Source organism: Capsicum annuum, chromosome 4, assembly GCF_002878395.1.
Source record: "Capsicum annuum cultivar UCD-10X-F1 chromosome 4, UCD10Xv1.1, whole genome shotgun sequence".
NCBI lineage: Eukaryota > Viridiplantae > Streptophyta > Magnoliopsida > Solanales > Solanaceae > Capsicum > Capsicum annuum.
In genome coordinates this window covers 188,916,906-188,921,820 of record NC_061114.1, presented here as the reverse complement: position 1 = coordinate 188,921,820, position 4,915 = coordinate 188,916,906, and positions in this window count along the sequence as shown.

The window sequence follows — 4,915 nt, the reverse complement described above, 5'->3', positions numbered from 1 at the left end:
ATCTTAAAATTGTCAAATATACTTAATGCTTAAGACTTATGTCACTCTTTTTTAGTTTTGAAACCTTTTTGGCACCCTTAATTAATGTTCCTAGGTTTTGATTTTCTCATTTAAATTTATCTGGGGATAAAAAATATTACCAAATCATTTGACCGTTCGCCCAATGCTTTGTTCCAGTACGCATACTTGGATAGCAATAATATATAAGATCAATTTAGATGTGGCAAACTTGAAATTAATAAGTAGTACGTATTACTTGTTTTTATTTTACGAACTTTGGGAACTTTCACGCTTCTAGAAAAATTGTCACCCTATCGCATCACGTCAAATAACAGTACATTGCAATATAATCTCCACTCTCTAGCATCCAACGTTAAGAACAGTTGCAATATAATTTCAAAAACGTTACCTACCTATAAGCACAGAGAGATGGCAGCTCGGTGCATTAAAGTGCCTGCTATATGAAGGACTCGGAGAAGAGCCGAACCACAAAGATCTATTGTACGCAATCTTTTACTATACTTCTGCCGTAAGCTATTTTCACAGCTTAAACTCGTGACCCCCTGATTATATAAATGTAATTTACCAGTAATTTCAAGTCTCCCTTCGTTACCTATAAGCAAAGTTTCTTTTAATTATATATAATTATCTAGAAGCGGGGGAGAGTTATATCCTTGAAGCCTAAGACAGTAGCAGTAATAGGGTGATTACATAAATGGTATATTATATAACTTTATTTACGAAATATAGTACATCTCTTACTTTACATATTATAGCCTAATTTTTTTTATCAGATATAGCCAAATACATATATAATATATTTCTAATACAATTTTACTATAATAACACATGCATAAACTAATTTTGATACTATTTAAATGGTTGAAATTCAAATACAATACGTTTTTAACATCAGAGAAAAAAATAAGTTACAATTAAAATACATTTTGAATTCAATATATTATACGTATTATAGACGTATTCTCAAATGGTGAATATATATAACAAAAATATTTTTAATACAACTTTATAAATATTATATGTGAATTTCAAACATACAGTTACAATTTAAATTAGTTTACGTTGTTCAAAATGTATTATAATAATTATTTGTATTTAATACAAATTAAGTAAACTTTTAAAAACTTCTACATTCTTCTCCGGTGAATCAGCACCACCATGCCCCCACTTTATTCCGCAAACAATCAACAACACTGTCAACTCCGGCAAACTCCACTTATGACATCACTGTCTTCTCCAAACTTAAGCCACTGAAATAAGACAAACAATCAGGAAAATAACACACCCAAACAACAACTCCGACCACCTACCTCCTCTATCTATCGTCGTTGCCGACCAGCCACCACTATCAAACTCCGATCAGACCTCCACCATCACCAACAAGAGACCCGACACCTTCATTTTTATATTTTTTCTGATGAACCTATAGGTAAAATATGTTTATTTCAAAAATAATTATCTATTTTTAATGTATTTGAGAAGGTATTCAAAAATGTGTTTTAGAAGCTAATTAAAAAGCTTATTTTAGAAGCCAATAAAAAGTGTACTTGGAAAGATTATATTACTTGGAGAGGTTAGCAATTGAATAAGTGATGTCAGCTTATATACCACAAATTTTGTCACTAAGCTTGATACTTGTCGAGAGAAAAATTCATCCACAATCCTGTAAAAGGGCCACAATTCATTCTCCAAAAATACATTAAGTATGACGAAAATAAGTCAAGTTTTATGGATTTTTTTTCCTTTCTCTACATTCTTTTAAGAAAACAAAATTATTACACTTACAATATATTATATAAAAATCAAATATTTTAGAAGATTGAAAATACTTAAGCAACAAAATTCATAAAAAGTTACATGTATATTAAGAGTGAATAATAATTGGTTAAAGTATAAAATAATTGACAACTAACAAGATTTCTTTATAAAATTTGAGCACTCGAAAATCTAACTAATCTGCAAGAAACGCGGACGAATTCGCTAGGTTTAATAATATGTATTATAATCATTGAGAATACAAAATATCAACAACAAATAACAACTAATAGTGAGAAGCATAGACTTTGCCGAAACACAATACAGTACCATAATATCTTTCATAGGTCACTGCCCCCTTTTAACATGCGCTTAATTGAGATCTGCCAAAGAAAATTCACTCTATTATTGTGTTGTAACGTCAGTTCAGGCCTAATTCCATCTATCGCTCACTTTGATATTACTTGTTTGGTCTACCAAGCCCATAACAAGGTTTATAACAGAGAGTGTCTCCTTGTTTGAGTCTTTGTGATGAAGAAAAAAAAATCATGTCTAGTACCATTAATAATCTCAGAATAAAATATGTTAGAGATAATTTGTTTAATCATATCAATGAAAATAGGGCTAAAACAAAATTTATCTAAAACCTCATAAGGAAAGGTCCAAGAAAATCCATCTTAAGCTTTAGTCATGTCTAATTTAATCGCAGTGTTACCCTGATTTAGCAATGTCATGCACTATTTCATGAGGATAATAATTGTATTTATTAGACAAAGAATATGTTGTTGGACAAAACCCCAGTACTTTTTATCCCTTTTCATTTTTTGATACTATAAGATAAGGTCTTGTATTAGAAAATACAGTAAGGAATTTTCTATTATCAAGGAATCTTAATCGAATGTAGAATTACGAGAATAATACGATCTCTTGCAATCTTAAAATTTGAATGGAAGAATATAATCTTTTTAGATCTCCTATGTATAGAAATGAATGATCATAATAATTAAGATCATAAAAAAAAATCTCTTATGTGTATAAATGAAAACCTCTTATGAGTTAAAATGAAGATCTTTTTTGGGTAGAAATTAAGTTCTTTTTGTATAAAAATAAAATGAAATAGGCCTCTTGTAACAAAGACATAATTTTTCTTTCAAAAGGCTTGTAAAGACTAGAAAACAATTTCTCCCCAACGTCAAATTTTAAATAATTTTAGACTATATATCTGATGCATTCACACTTTTATGTTGATAGGAATTTAAATTTGATGAACATCCTGAATTGTGTATGTGTAGCGACATCTTATCAATTTTGGTGTCTAAAAGATGTCATGTGTTTTATCAAATGACGGAGGGTTTTTCTATGGTAACCAAGAAGTAATTTGTCCATGACGTATATATACTATCTCTATATATATGTGTATCTTTGTGTCTTGTGTCTTTCATCTTGATCACCTACTGATTTTCATTAGTGACTATTGTTGACTACAGGGAATAAAACACCTTATTAAGGCTATCATAGAGGTAAATGCAAGTGAACTCAAATATTTTAGTTACTATATTACCTTTATAGTTGACAACAATGGAAGTGAAGAAACTTTTTAAGCAGGGATTATATAGAGGTTTTATAGACCTCTACTCGAAATATTTCTTCCTTCCCATTGTTGGCAACTTTAAAGGTAATGTAGTAACTGAATATTCCAAATTCGCATTAACCTCCATGATAGCCTTACTAGGCATTTCTATTCCGTACAGTAAATAATAGTCACTAATGAAGACCAATAGGTGATCAACACAGAAGACACAAGATACATATATAGATAGAAAGTATGTATATGTTAGGGCCAAATTACATCTAGGTTATCGCGGAAGTTAAATCCTCAAATATTTAATAAACCACATATCTTTTAGACACCAAAATGGGAAAAACATCGCAACACAAACACAATTAAGGATGTTTGTCAAATTTAAATTCCTATCAATTTAAAAATGAGAAGGTATCTGATATATTGTCTGAAATTTTTCACGACAGAGAAGAATGATTTTCTAACCTCTTACAATTTTTTTTTGTATCTTCATTTTTAGATGAAAGAGATTTTCATTTAAATACATAAGAGATTTTGTTTTTACATTCTTTATGAATATTCATGTTTACGCAAGCGATCTAACAAAGTCATTTTCTTCCGTTTAAATTGTAAGAGCGTAAGCTATCTCATTTTTTTCGTAATTTCATTTTAAGATTCCTTACAGACATGATTGGGGAATTCCTTATTGCTTTTCCTAATACAAGACCTTATCTTAAATTAAAAAAAAAAATTGAAAAGGAAAAACAAAAAAGTACCATGACTTCGTCTGACAACATATCCTTCACCTGATATAGACAGCGATCAGCCCCAACCATTAATTTGTTCAAGTCATCCTCAGTACATCAATTTTTCCAAGTCATCCTCAGTTAACTCAGTCAAGCCGTCTTCATCAACTCCATGAGCATATCAAGAGCTCGAGAGTTGGTCGCCCTTAATCCATGATGTTCCACGCCCCAAGTCGATCGATAGATCGCTCGTCACCGCTCTACATTGGATCAAGGCATATCGCTTGCAAGTTCTTACTATCCTTTTTTATGTACGCCGCCACAAGAAATAACATTTGATGATGAGAAGTTAGAATGTTGTTACTTATATTAGGTTTACGAGGACAGTTTGAGAATATTAATTACTACAGCTAAATAAAATAAAATTTAACTTTATTTGAAATCCGCCAATAATAAGATCTAGTATCCTCTTATCTTAAAAAGGAAGAAGATATATTCAATTTTTTAATATATTAATTTTTTAATACGTCCATTTCACGTGTATATCAAGTAATGTAGTAAATAATTTTGTAAAGATAAGATCAATAATATTATGAAGATAAAACTTCGAATAGATATTTATACATGAAAGAATGCAACGTAAGTGCTCAGTAATAATACTTTTGGGAATGCAAAACACACAAGTCACGCTCTTCTCGGTGCAAGAACATCCTCATTCCCCATACAATTAAAAATATGAAAAAAATATAAAATAAATATCTAAATATTTCAATAGAGAAGTTAAAAATTTAGTGGTGGATTTAGAATTTAAGGTTTTGGGTGCTCCTTTATC